We start from the raw sequence: 15,748 nt of genomic DNA, 5'->3' as shown, positions 1-15,748 counted from the left end.
TGTTAATGTTGCCGCTCATGTGTATGCTAATGCTGCTGCGTATGTATAAGCTCATGCTATATGCTTATTTGTATGCTAATGCTGCCGCTGCTGCGTATGTATAAGCTCATGCTATATGCTTATTTGTATGCTAATGCTGCCGCGTATGTATAAGCTCATGCTGTATGCGTATTTGTATGCTAATGCTGCCGCTGCTGCGTATGTATAAGCTCATGCTGTATGCGTATGCTAAAGCTGCTGCGTATGTATAAGCTCATGCTGTATGCGTATTTGTATGCTAATGCTGCTGCGTATGTATAAGCTCATGCTGTATGCGTATTTGTATGCTAATGCTGCCACTGCTGCGTATGTGTATTCTAATGCTGTATGCTAGACAACACCCTCCTGGTATTAGCGGCTCCTTCCACTGCTGACACTACGGGAACACCCAGATTCACTTACAGAGCAGCCATGATAGAGACCACCAGCAGCCAAAACTTGCCAGCGGAAACAGCTTTTACTTCCAGCTGCAGCCTGTCGTGTGGACAGAGTACCAGCAGGAACAGACCTTGGTACACATACTAAACATTTTTGTACATACAACACCAACCTGCACTAATAGAGGTCAGGGCTGCCAAGAGAAATCCTGGTACAGTAACTTCCCAGCCCCCCCCCCCTCATGGGGTGTGGTCACAATGTTAGGGGCAGGGCTCCACATATAAATATATATATATATATATATATTTATAGAATATAAATAAAAAGAAATCATACCTCCCAACATTGGATGAATTGTACCCGGGATATCTGCGCGCCGTTGGGACGTTCGCTCCCGAAAAGGGGCGTGGCCTAGCAGCACATCCCGTTTGCATCACTGCTGCCTGTGATCCCTCAGGCCCCGCCCTGTCTTCTGGTGATGAGTGCCTTGCGAGATGATGTCATCATCTCGTGGTGCAGCTGCAGCCTGTAAGTAGTGACACTGTCTGTGTACAATTGACACGCAGACAGTGTGCGATCATGTGGAGACAGACTCATCCAACCACGAGCCGCGGCCCGCACTGGTTTGAGAAGTGGCTATTAAGAAAAATAAAAGTTGAAGAAAACAATAGTCAGTGTGTTCCAGCAAGCAGCCCAGGGCCCCTGCCATGTCCCGTGTATACTGTACCCGCTCCCCCCTCGGCGCCCGTTAACCTTAAGAACATTAATTTCCAGTCAGTTTTGACCCACACAGCTCCCAATATTATTTTCACTACTTTCACCAATAAAGGCCTAAAACTGCAGTGAGCTGGCTGGCTAAAGTAAGCAACAGAGCAGCGTCGAATACGTACGACAGTTTAAAAAACATATAGGACATTTATGAAACATTACCACGCAGCAGTGGCAGATAGGATGGCAGTTTAATAAACTGTAAAAATGTCAGTCAGCAATGCCCCAAATAACGTATAATGCAAAGTAAAGAGGTGCAAGATGGAATTGTCCCTTACGTTGGATATTAAAAAAGATATGCAGTTTAACAAACCAAGCACTTCAGTGACATGGACTGATACTTTAGTGGCTGAAGTCCTTGGTTTGTTTAGGCCCCCACAAAACAATTTTCTAGGACTACCTCCAATCATTAAGGAGTAGGTTGATGATGAGGATGTTGACAGTGGATATTGCATGTGCTGGTCCAAACTGCTGGTAGCAAAGACTGGACTGCTTGTTATTATTTTAGAAATAATTATGTTAAATAAACTGCATGAACTCGCTGCAAATTACATAACAGGGAGGTGCCAAGATGGTTAACGTCCCTACCTCATACTTTGGCTTCACAAATGGTACAGATGCCAGGATTTGGGTTAAAATATTTCCACACCCAAGAGGTGGCTTTTCTGGTCTTACGCTCAGGCATGACAATTTTTTTTTTATCACAAGCAAGAACTGCTGCCACTGTTTACACAAACATCCTCATCATCAAAATCCTCAATAGCATCAGATAGTACACAAATATCCCACTCATCCTCCTGTTGCACTTCCTCCACACTATCATCCTCAATTTAATTGTCACATCTACTGCTAGCATAGCCATCATGGCATCAGTGATCCACTGTGCAACTGGGTGACAGCTGTCATACTTGCTTCAAAGTATTTTTAGAAATTTGTTTTTAAGTATTACTAGTAGTAGACTGCTTGGTCCCCTTCTGGGATGAAAATACACCCTTAGCAGTAGCAGGCTTAGCGCTCAAGGATTCTTCTGAGGAATCCTGGATAGGGAAGGATTCAGTTAGCCTTATCAAATGGATGCATGACTAATTCCGATCATGATTGAGGATATTGATGATATAGGTGTTGGTGGGGATTGCAGGTGCTTGGATCTAGCAGAGAGAAGGGCGCTAGCTGATGCTGGACTGCTTGTTACTTTTGTAGCAAGTTTATTTTGCAAAAAAAATGTCATGCATGCACAGTAAATGATGCAACAGGGAGATTCCCAGATGGTTTAAAGTCCCTACCTCTGCTTACTGTGGCTTTACAAACACTATGGATGTCTGTCAAGACAATTGTTGCCCGGATTTGGGTAAAAATAATTCCACACACAAGAGGTGGCTTTTTTCATCTTATCACGGTAAGAACCGCTTCCACTAGTGCCTCACTTAAACATCCTCATCATCAACATTCTCATTAGCACCTGCATCAACTACACAAATATCCCTCATCCTGCTGCACTTCTACCATAGCATCCTCAATGTCTAGGTCAGCAACTTCTTGACTTGTGCTATTCATCCCCTCATTGGCAGAGTGCAGAAATGGAGGAAGGAGACTTCTCTTTGAGTTCAGAAAGGTCAGGCTTACACATAGCACTCGCAGAAACAATTAGGGGTAAATTTACTATGAATTGAGTTTATTTTTTTTCAACTCGATTAGCATCACTGAAACTCACAAATTTACTAAGTGAGTTTAGCTGAGAGTGATTTTTCCGATGGTGAAGCAGATCGAGATTTCTCCTCCCGAGTAGCAAGTTTAGATGAGACTACTCACCTGAGATTACAGTGTTTTTACTCTGCAAAACTCTCCCGAGCAAGCAGCTTGCACATATCAGTGAGATATGTGAAGGCTGCTTGTGTGTTGTACCTGTAAAAAAAAAAAAAAAGAGACAAGAGACATAACCAGCCCCGGACTGCTTCACCAGTCCTGGTTCCTAAAATGACGGGGTAAAAAACATGTAGGGTTCACCCGTAATTTAGGAACCAGCACCTGGCTGCAGGGGTTCCTTTATATTTAAAACCAGCACCGGACCCAAACCGACCGGGGTATAATGCCACAGCCAAGAGACCCTATCACCGTGTCTCCAAGGTCAAGGCATAAACACCCCAAGCCTGTTAGCCTAAGCGAGGGATCTCAGGGCAGGTGGGATCACCGCTCTCCTGAACCCCCAGGCTTAGGCTGATGCCCAGGACTCTTCCCCACACCCCTGGGCTGTGGGTAATAAGTTCTAAACTCTTGTATTTTACAGTGGAACTACAGGTGCCAGCATGCCTGCCCTTTGGCACTTGTGAAATTACAAGTGCCAGCAGGCGGCCAACACCCATACCCCCACTATAAAATAGTTAAATAACCACAGTACACCCTATACAGTATAACTTTAACACATACAAATATCTCATGCACACCCAGATGTTCACATCCACTTGTCCCGTAGAATCCACGGGTGTACCTGAAAAAAAGATCTACCAGTGGTTCCCAAACTTTTTTGAATCACAGCGCCCTAGTGCATCAGAATTGTTTTCACGGCCCCCCCTAAAGCCAAAAGTTTGTTATTGAAAAAGTCAGAAAAAAAATGTAGTTTAGTAAAGTGAAGTAAGTTGTACTTACCTGTCATCCTTAGGTTCATTTATGTAGTGGTTGACAGGTTTGCGCTTCTGTTTGTCCACATATTTACATTACATTGACCATAAATAATTTGATGCTGGACCACCAACCTGAGCTACCCCTGTAAGTGTTCAGAGGCACCCCAGGGTGCGGGGAAGATCCCCAGGTTTCAGACTAAGCCTCAGGTTTTGGGAGGGGAACCCACCACCCCTGAGATCTCCGGCTTGGGGTGTTAATGCTTTGGCCGGGGAGACCCGGTGATACGGTATCCTGGTTGTGGCATTACACCCCAGTCGGTTTGGGTCCGGTGCTGGTTTTAAATATAGGGGGACCCCTACACTTTTTCCCCCCCTATATTTAAAACCAGGAATGGCCCTGCAGCCAGGTGCTGGTTCCTAAATTACGGGGAAACCCTACTCATTTTTCCCCCCGTAATTGTAGGAACCAGGACTGGCTGAGCAGCCCACAGGCAAGTTTTGCTTTTGGGGGGTACCCTACGTCATTGTTTAAAAAAAAATAAAATAAATTACCTTTACTATTTACAGGCAGAAACATACATGGATACAATAGTTCTGTGTATGTTTCTGCCAAACTCGCAGCTCACAGACAGGTGAATTGATTTCACGAATTTGGACAGGAGTTTTGTTTGTTCTCATGAGTTTAGAAACTCCTCTTGGTAAATTCCCGAATCCTATCTTCACTAGTGAAGTTACTCGAGTTTGGCCGATGGTGAAGTGAAGAGTTTGCCAACTCTCCAGAATTCTCCTGTAGCAAAGGAGATTTCTCTTCAGGAGTTTGACAGAGTAAATTTGTGAGTGGACAAAAATGCCCAAACTCTCCAGAGAAAGCTAACTCGACCAAACTCGAATCTTAGTAAATTTACCCTTCGACTCTCTTCAGGGACTGCGTGTGGTGAATGGCATGTTGGCAATTTTATATTTTTCTGCAATAAACTCTTTATTAGAGGTATTTTTTCTTAACCACTGTAACATTGAACTTTGGATTTAAGCTGCCCTGACGCTTTAGTAGATGAAGTTGAAGGACTAGTATCAGGTTCGTCATAATGACTTGTGGCAGCAGCTATAGCGCTAGCATTTGGTTGCTGCTTCTGCTCTTCTCTCAAATGATCATTATCATTGAGTTATCAAAAAAAACAGACAGTACAAACAATAGAAATAATTTTTTCCCATTTTTTAAATTCACAGCTCAGCTGACACTGCATGCAGTCACAGCACTTATATGTACATAAACAAAACACCACTGGGATAGCACACACAGGTTTTTGTTTTTACTTTTTCTCACAAATGTCAACTGCTTATATCACAGTGGGGTATGGACTGTGGAGTCATCGTACAGCACTACTGTATGACAGACTAATAATAAATACTACAATTCCCCACTATAGAAAATAATAAACAATGACTTGCTATCTGCCTGTACTTTAAATCTAGTTCAGCCAATATTAAGTGTTTAAAGCTAAGTGGACTGGACACAGCACAGCAGCAACCACCAGATGGACACAGGGGCGGGAGTGGACACAGCACAGCAGCAGCCACTGGAGGTGAAAAGGATGGATACAGTACTGCAGCCACTGGACACGTTGGCCTAGACCTAAGTCAGTGTGAAATGGCTGCCGAATCACCGCGGGAGGGATTTATATAGAACCAAAACCCACAATAATCTGACTTTGGCTCATATAGCAAGAAAACATGTCAGTCTGTCCTTTATGCATGGCCAGAGTTTTGGAATTTGGCATGGTAGTGTAGTTTTACCAGGATTAGGGTTCTGTCTAGGTTTTCGTCAGAGCCACAAGTTATTACACAAATCCTAAAAATGGAGAAACTCTTAAAAAGGTACAGGTTTCTGGCTGGCTCCAGTGGAAATTGGCAGTCTGCCAAAAACCTGTGAGAAAGCTACAAAAGTATCCTAGTGACCTCGGTCTGAGCAAACTTGATGACTCATGCAAGTTCATATTAAAGCCAGAGTCTCTGTTTGCATACAAGGGCGTAACTAGAACTTTGTGGGCCACATAGCAAGATATTAAAAGGGCCCTCTCCAGAAGTAAACCAAACATACATTTGCCCCTACACAGAGCCCATTCATGTTATGCTACACAGTAGCACCCTTTATACACATTATGCCATGCAGTAGGTAATGCACTTAACAGATTATGCCATAGTGGTGCCCCATATAACATTATTCCACATTAGTAGTGCCCCTTACACATTTTGCTCCCCAGCAACTAACCTCCCCATGTCCCTCCAGCAGCCTCTTGCCTCCCCATGTGCCATCAGCAGCCAGGTGGTGTAGATTTGGGGCTGGACCGCCAGCTAATTACAGCTTGTGCACTGGCAGGCAGCAGCAGACATGGACAGGCACCAACAGCACAATTTGAATCTGGCACCGGTCCGTGAGCTGCAATTGCCTTGTGACCGGTAGCAACGTCTTTCCAAGACTGCATGCCAGTGCGATTACAGCTGGTGGGCCCGCACCAAATCAACATTGCTGACACCCAGGCACCCCTTGACAGCCCTGACTGGACCAGCCCACCTTGTGACTGGGTGCAGTGGGCCAAAGAGGCAGCTCAGGTACCATAGCAGCCACAGCCCTTGCACCCATGGTAGTTACACCACGGTTTGCATGTATGCTAGCAAGCAGTGGGATCCTTTTCAGGATCAATGAAATGAGGTTATAGGCGAGGACAATGTAAACAAATAAAGGCTGCAGGTGTACCTCAGGGTCCAGTCTTCAACCCTAGCAATGTCGGGTATCCCAGTTATTATTCAATTACTGTTTACATTTTTGTCAAAATGTGTCTCTATGAGCAAGAAACAAAGCATTTTCAACTCATACTTAAAGAAAAATGTTGTTTAGAATATTAGGGGATTAAATACACAATATTTGTTTATGCACTTCAGATATGTTTTAACATACACTGCACGTTTCTCCATGGTGCACCCACAACTGCTTTAAATTTACAGGGGATTACCTTAGTGAATTATTCTACCCTGGTTAGTTTTCGATGCTATTGTCAGATGAGCGGCTTCTGTGCAGTCTTTGTGTAGGTTAAAACAGGAAAAGAGTACACAATGTGACACCCTCCCCCCACTCAGGTCTCACACTCTTTAATTTATATAAACCTGAATGAATGTTGAAAAAGAATTTAAATGTTATCTACAAATACAACTATTTTTCTCACATGTTGTACAAGTATAAAAAGTGACTGATCCCTATTTTTTTTAGAACCCTTGTCTGGCTTATCCATACTAAGGGCCATATTCAATTAGCGGCGATATCGCATAAGCAATTTGTCGCTGATTTTTCATGTTAAAATGGAGAAAACTTTTCTCGATATTAAAAAAGGGGGAAAATTTGCAAAATCTCTATTTGTGTGTAAAAATGTGGAGATTTCTTACAGAACCCTTTGGACAGCCCCCCAATGATATTTTAGCAAAATAAAATTCTATAAATTGCGTACTTTGGCAAAAACCAACCGCTGAAATTTCTGTAAGAATTAATTTTTTTTTTCCATGAAAAATGCATTTTAATGTATTGGCGCTTATGTCCCTCGGAAATACCAGCCCCAAGTGTTTTAAACATGGCAGGCGCAGGGATTTTTTTTTTTTAGCGGTTTAAAAAAAAAATCACCTGCACCAGCCACCTGCGATGTTTAAAACACTTGGCCCATCTTTAAGTCCCTCCGCAATACCAGCCCCAATACATTAAATGCATTTTTCCCGGAAAATGAATAAATTGACCGACATTTCAGCAGCTTTTTGTCGCCAAAGTACGCAACTTACAATTTTTTTTCTAATAAAGTATCAATAGGGGGGGCAGTCCAAAGGGTTTTACAAGAAATCCCCAAATTATTACACAAAAATTGGGATTTTGCAAAAATTTTTCGCCTGTCCCAGGCTGGAGAAGAGTTTTCTCCAGTATTTAGGGGAAAAACATCAGTTTTTCGAGGTTGTTGGCAAAACTGGCTGATCGCAGCCGATATATCGGCCAATTCGTAAACGACGGAGAAAATGGCCAATTTCGCCTTTAATTGAATACGGCTCTAAGAGAGCAAGACAAGTGTAACCAATACAGATAGAAAAAAATCCAGAAGAATATAGGTAGCTATTCCGTGCTATACTTCTTCCAAATGAGGGACTAATTAACCCTAATACGCCAATCTGTTAAATGCAAAAACCTACAGGAATCCTAGAAGCCCATATTCTTTGCCAAAAAAAAGAAAATATGAGATATGGTAAGAACTTACCCTTGTTATCTCTATTTCTACGAAGTCCATAGGGTTCCACAGGATACCTTGGGTATAGGTGTGACGTCAGTCATCGGGCACCAAAGAGTTAAGCTTTCAGCCTCCCAGGATGCACTAGGTCCCCCTCCTATACCCCGCCCGCGAGCCAAGGCATCTCAGTTAGTTACAAGAAATAGGCCGGAGGAGGAGAAGGAAGAGAGAGAACAAAGATCTGGACACATACAAGAATCACATTCTCACCAGAGGGAGACGGAAAACCCGGTGACCAGAGCAAAGCCCATCTGCAGCACAGGTGCGACAGGGTGGGAGTCCTGTGGAACCCTATGGACTTTGTAGAAATAGAGATAACAAGGGTAAGTTCTTACCATATCTCATTTTCTACTTCAGGGTCCATAGGGTATCCACAGGATACCTTGGAGATGTCCCAAAGCAGTATCCTTTAAGGGTGGGGACGCTCCTGTGCAGAAAGGAGAATCCGCCGCCCGAAGGAAGCATCCTGAGAGGCGAAGGTGTCAAACCTGTAATACCTCACGAAGGTATGGACAGAGGACCACGTAGCAGCCTTGCAGATCTGGACTGCAGAGGCACCACGTCGAGCTGCCCACGAAGGACCCACAGACCTAGTGGAATGAGCCTTCACAGGAGGAGGAACCGGCAGGCCTTCATGAAGATAAGCTTCAGAAATAGCCATACGGATCCAGGCTGCCAAAGTTTGCTTTGAAGCAGGCCAACCCTTTTTACGGAAGCCATAGAGGACAAACAAAGCGTCCGACTTCCTAAACGAAGAAGTGCGGTCAACATAAGTCCTTAAGGCCCGCACAACATCCAAAGAGGCCTCACCCACGGAAAGACCTGGAACAACGATTTCCTCGTTAACATGAAACTGGGAAACAACTTTGGGAAGAAACTCGGGCAGAGTGCAGAGCACTGCCCTGTTCCCATGAAAAACCAAGAAAGGGGGTCTACAAGAAAGAGCCCCTAACTCAGAAACACATCTGGCTGAAGCAATAGCCAGAAGGAAAACAGTCTTAGCTGTTAGCCATTTAAGATCCACTGAGCCCAGTGGTTCAAACGGCGGTCCTTGGAGAGCCCTCAGTACCACAGCCAAATCCCAAGGCGCCACAGGTGGAACAAAGGGCGGCTGAATGCGGACAACACCTTGCATAAAGTTGCGCACATCCGGGATTGTAGCAATCCTACGGTGAAACCAGACAGACAGGGCCGAAACCTGTACCTTCAAAGAAGCAAGGCGAAGCCCATGATCTAGTCCCGCTTGTAGGAAGGCGAGAATCCGAGACAGACGAAACTCCCGCGGTGCATAACCTCTCGGTCGACACCACTGGAAGAACGTATGCCACACGCGATGGTATATCCTCGCGGAAGACGGTTTCCGAGCTCGTAACATGGTACGCACCACAGAGCAGGAAAACCCTCGGGACCTCAGCATAGCCGTCTCAACAGCCACGCCGTCAAAGACAGCCGCGTCAGGTCCGGGTGAAGGCAAGGACCCTGAGACAGAAGGTCCGGTCGTAGCGGCAACCGCAGAGGACTGTCCACGGACAGACCCTGAAGGTCTGAGAACCAGTGCCGTCTGGGCCACGCAGAAGCTATCAACAGGAGCGTCCCTCCTTCCTGTTTGAATTTCCGGATTACCCGTGGAAGAAGGGAGACCGGAGGGAACAGGTATGCGAACCGGAACGTCCACCGGACGGACAGAGCATCCACCAGAGACGCCCCTTCGTCTCTTGTGCGAGACCCGTACACCGGCAACTTGTTGTTGTGCCGGGACGCCATGAGGTCGATCTCTGGAAGACCCCACCTGTCCACCAGCAGTTGAAAAACGTCCGGGTGTAGGGACCATTCCCCCGGATGAACGTCCTGGCGACTTAGAAAGTCCGCCTCCCAATTTAGCACTCCCGGGATGAAGACCGCTGATATGGCCGGAAGATTGCGCTCCACCCAAACCAGGATCCGAGAGACCTCTACGAGAGCCGCCCGACTGCGAGTTCCTCCTTGCCTGTTTATGTAGGCCACGGTGATAGCGTTGTCCGACTGGACCTGCACCGGGTGACCCTGGAGAAACCGATGTGCCTGCTGGAGAGCATTGAAGACCGCACGGAGTTCCAAGATATTTATTGGAAGCTCCGCTTCTGTCGGCGTCCACCTGCCCTGGAACAAGTGTGGACCCGAAACTGCTCCCCAGCCCCGAAGACTGGCGTCCGTTGTCAACAGGACCCAATTTGGAACCCAGAACGGACGTCCCTTGTTGAGGTGGGTCGTCTGTAACCACCAAGCAAGGGACAGGCGAACCTCCGGGGTGAGCACAATCGTCTGGGACTTCAGAGACTGAGGCAGCCCGTTCCACTTGGACAGGATCAGGTGCTGCAGAGGTCTGGAGTGAAACCGGGCGTATTCCACCATGTCGAACACCGACACCATGGAGCCCAGTACCCTCATCGCCGAGTGTAGGGACACCCGGCGGCTGTGCAGACAACTGCGCACCCTTGACTGTAAAGCAGAGATCTTGTCCTCCGTCACGAAGATCCTTTGCTGTCCCGAGTCCAATAAGGCTCCAAGGTGCAGAATCCTCCGAGACGGGATTAGAGTGGACTTCTGCCAGTTGATTAGCCAGCCATGCCGTTGCAGCAGTGCAATGGTCAGGTCCAAGTGGCGTAACAGGAGCTCTGGAGATCCTGCCACCAATAACAGGTCGTCCAAGTACGGCAACATGCGGACTCCCTGCAGCCGCAGAGAAGCCGCCATGACCGCCATCACCTTGGTGAAAACAAGTGGTGCTGTCGCCAGGCCAAAAGGTAACGCCCGAAACTGGAAGTGGTCGCTGCGGATTGCAAACCTGAGGAACTGTTGATGGCGCAAAAGAATAGGGACATGCAGGTAAGCGTCCTGTATGTCCAATGACACCATGTAGTCCCCAGGTTCCAGCGCCAGAATGATGGACCGTAGGGTCTCCATCCGAAATTTCGGTACCCGCAAAGACCTGTTGAGTGCTTTGAGGTTGAGAATCGGACGATACGACCCATTGGGTTTCTGCACCAAAAAAAGATTTGAATAGAAACCCTGGCCCCTCTGGGAGAATGGAACAGGCACTATAACTCCAGCCTGGAGCATAGTGTGCAATACCTTCCGCAGCTCCGTAGCCTTGTTCCGGTCTGATGGTAGACCCGTGGTGAAGAATCGAACCGGGGGTCTGTGCCGGAAGGAGAGGGCGTACCCGTGGGAGACCACCTCCAGAACCCAAGTGTCTGTCGTAGTGGTCGACCAACACTGGGCGAACTGCAGCAGGCGGCCTCCCACCCTGGGATCCCCCAAAGGGAGGCCCGGACCGTCAGGCCGCAGGCTTGTCATCTGGCTTGGGGGCCGGACGTCTGGTACTCCATGTCTGCTTCCGGGGCTTGACCGATTTCTTAGGGCCAGCCTGTCGAGGAAACGACTGTGGTTTGGGCCTGCCCTGGGCCCTAGATGACCGAAAGGACGATGGTCCAGAACCAGAAGGAGCCGCGGCCGACGGGAGACAAGCCGATTTGGCTGCCGCCAGCGTGGCCACAATCTTATCCAGATCCGGACCGAAGAGAACTTCTCCGGTAAACGGCAACGCCTCCAGACCCTTTTTTGGAATCTGCGTCCGCCTTCCAGGATCACAGCCACAAGGTGCGACGAGCAGCTACCGCTGCTGAAGAAATCCTAGACACCAGAGTACTAATGTCTAGGGCCGCCTCGTTGATGTAGGTGGCCGAATCACGGAGATTGCCAATCAACTCCGCCTGTTCGGCCGGACAGTCGGAATCAAAAGAAGCCTCTAATGAATCCGCCCAGCGCTCCATCGCTCTGGCAACCCAGCAAATGGCCATAGCCGGCCGTGCTGCCCCCCCTGCAAGGGAATAAGCGGACTTCAGGCAGATCTCCACCTTGCGGTCCGTAGCATCCTTAAGGGAGGACATGGATGGCATCGGCACTACGGACAAGACGGGTCACGTGAGAATCCACCTGTGGAGGGGATTCCCACTTTGCAAAATAATTATCCGCGAACGGATAAGCCACCGCCAGGCGTCTCTGCGGCTGGTATCTTTTGCCAGGCTGTTTCCACGCCTCCTCTAAATGGTCCACCAACTGACCCGAAAGAGGAATGACTGTGGCATCGCCCTTCATATCTTTGAAAAAGGCATACTTAGATATAGCCGCTGGGGGAACTTCGTCCTCAATCACAAAGGCTGTGCGGACCGCCCGAATAAGTCCAGGAATATATACTTTGGACTTAGCATCAGCGTCCTTAGCATGGAGAGGTTCCTGATCGTAAGGATCCAGAATCTCCCCATCATCAGACGTCCCCTCGTCATCCTCATAAGGAGCCGACAGACGCCACCGGCCGTTTATGCGGCCGCATCACAGACTCCCCTTGCAACACATCCGACAAGTGCTGTACAGAACTCGTCAGGGAGTTAACCCACGCTGGCTCCTGAGAAACCGGGAGCGGGGAAATAGGGAGACTGCGGGGTACCACCAATTGTCGTGGGAAACCCTGCATGGGTGACACCACTGACTGCTGGGACAAACCCATCGGTGTAAACGCGGGCTGCGGAGCTAACTGGCCCACTAAGGCTGTAAGCGCTTGAGCGAAACAAGCCCAGGGCGGCTCCTGTACCGGTGCAGTAACCGTAAGAGGCCGCGCCATAGACAAACACTGCCGGCAGAGGTCCTCCGCGCTACCCTCCGCCTCCGCTAACGGTACTTTACACGTAGTACACTGTAGCCGGAGGGGAAAATCACTTTCAGACATGATGGCACCACGTTTGTGACCCCTCTCACCAATTATATATTTAAGAGGCGAGAGACCACCCTGCAGCAGCGCACCGCAAGGGCTTAGCAGAAAAAACAGGGACAGTATAAAGCTGACAGTTTAGAAAAAAGTTACAGGCAGCAGCGCTAGCAGTCACATACAATGCAGAGAAATAACAATGCCTGCACTAACAGCGCTGATCACTCAACTACACAGACACAGTCCCTGGTAGGACACAGCGCTGCATACACAGACCTGACCACAGCGGAGGAGAGGTATGCGGGGGGACCCAGACCACGATGCTTCCAATGCAGGCTTCCAGCAGCGTTCACCATGCTTCAGAAAAGATGGCCACCGAGGAGCAGAGAGAAGGCTGGCCTGGGGGAGGAGCGCTGACACAGGGCCAGTCAGCACAGTGCAGAGGGCTGTGTGCAGCGGGGGAGGCGCCGGCTGTGAGACAGGGAAGGCGCGCTCCCCTGGCATGCATTTAACCCCTGGGACGCCGCAGCGCTACCGCTCTGCTGCGGTCCGCTGTCCCAGGGGGTAGTGGAAGCACAGGTTGGTCGCCTGGCTCCACGCTGCAGCCAGTCCCCAGGGAGCCCCCTGCCTGGGGACTTAGGACCATGTGATCAGCGGGGACCCCCCGCGGGACAACGCTGCTTACCTCTGTCCCCCTTGAATCCGGCCATGGTCCGGAACATCTGGGGTCACCGCTAGCTGTGACCCCAGATGTCCACCAGCATCCCCGGATCAGTACCTGCGTTCTCGTACCGGCGGGGTGTAGGGAAGACAGCATGGACGTCAGGACTGACTGTCCATGCTGTTCATCCAGATGTGCAGCCACAGCTGCATGAAGAAAAAGCTTCAGGGGCTCTTCTAAGCCCCCCCCTCTAGCAGGTGCCTCCGACTACGGCCGGGCACCAAACGAAACTGAGATGCCTTGGCTCGGGGGCGGGGTATAGGAGGGGGACCTAGTGCATCCTGGGAGGCTGAAAGCTTAACTCTTTTGTGCCCGATGACTGACGTCACACCTATACCCAAGGTATCCTGTGGATGCCCTATGGACCCTGAAGTAGAAAGACAAACACATCTTAGTATACCCCTGTATGTTACTGCCTAAATTCCTTAGAAACAGAGCAGTAAAAGGTGCTTATATATACAGTGCATCACAATACTATAAGCCCAACAAAGATCACCAAGTTAATACCCCAAGTAATAATCCCAGTTAACTGCTTATCTGTTAGTACACAGCCATCCCCCTGTATATAGTGTGAAACTCCTCCAAGTAGAACTCCAGCCACTCATCAGCTGTTTTGTGGCGTGGCTCTGAAGCCACATCAGCTGCTGTAACTGAAATACCTGGGGTTGGCGTCCTGCTTTACTCAGGACACCTGATGTTATCCTAGCCTCTGGCATTCTCCGGAAACTAGTGTTACAGTGGCCCGGAATGATGACTTCACCAATGGCACGCCTGCACGTGCAGTGGCGCCGCATCCTGGAATAAGCCTCTCTCCCACAAAGCCAGCAGCATGTTGCTGCTCAGTAATGCCCTCCGGCGGTCATCCAAGGGAACAGTTGGGGTCCTGAAAGCGACGGGTGCTGCAGAAGCCAGGGGACGTGTGAGACACGCCAGCCCTACAGTGCAGTCATGTGAGTAACATACTCTGCCTCTCTGTTCAAAAGAGGCGTGCTGGAGAGCTGTACATAGAGGCAACAAGGTCTTTTACATATAACATGTATAAGCTTACCTTCTCTTTGCCAGCAGCCCCCTCAGATGTGTCTGGTATGGAGAAAGACCCAGGGACTATGTAGTTTGGTGACTTTCCTAGGGTGATACAAGGTTCACACAAACCTCTACTCTATCTACTCCCACTCTGCTAGTGCTTGTTTCCAGGAACTAAGCCCCAAAACAGAAAAATAAAGAAATTAAACCTAACTTAACGTTAGCACCTAGCTCGTGCCTTACCCCAAGGTACTTAAAACAAATTTGAGCTTATAGTGGAAGGGGAGGAGTTATATAGGGGGTGGGAGCCAGTTTCAATTAGTTAGTGTCAGACTCCACACCTCACTACGCATAACCGAGAAATAATGGCATCCCCCAGACGGATAAAGGAATATATATTTGACAAGACTTTCAAATTCAGATTATTTTTTTAGTTACAGTGCAAGCTTATAGCACAAGAGAATTGAATAACATTCACATTTTCATTAACACTGAATAAAGATTTCTGATCAGAGTTTCTGCAAAGAATTGGGCACATTCAACTCTACTTATGGCACTGAAACATCATACAGGATAAAGGTTCAGAATAGAGGAGGAATCTGGGGCATAAGCCCCCTTCCCAAATATTTCAGTGTTCCCAGTAGGCTGTTTTAGCAGGGTGCCGCACCCTGCCCAATTTTACAGAGGCAAAAAGCACCCTAGCAGGCGCCCTGCTAAAACAGCCAGCTCTGTGCCTTCCCCCGGGTAGGAATAGTTGCGTTGACCAACCTCCGTCGGGTGAATAGATGCCGTGCGCATGCCCACGCCATTTATTCACCGTGAGGGAAGAGATTGGGGTAAGTGCTGGGCACACCCCCAAGTGAAACAAATTGGTGGTGTATCACAAAGGACACACCTCACCCAAGTTGGCCACACTCCCTTTTCCAGAGAGCGTCGCAGAGACTCCCTGCCTGCACCCTCAGTGACCCCTAGTCTAGTGGGAACATTTAATGTGAGATCACAGTAAGTCTGCTAATGAATAGCACTAGTAGTGAATCTAGAAATACATTTTCATCCGCCTGTTAATCACTTTTCTGTTATTGATCTCAATTTTGTTTCTCATTCCAAGGATGCAACCTATTTCTAATAAGAAACTTCCACA

Source organism: Taudactylus pleione, unplaced genomic scaffold, assembly GCF_031769625.1.
Source record: "Taudactylus pleione unplaced genomic scaffold, aTauple2 ptg000125l, whole genome shotgun sequence".
In the NCBI taxonomy this organism is placed as follows: domain Eukaryota; kingdom Metazoa; phylum Chordata; class Amphibia; order Anura; family Myobatrachidae; genus Taudactylus; species Taudactylus pleione.
Note: the sequence above shows the minus strand (reverse complement) of the source record.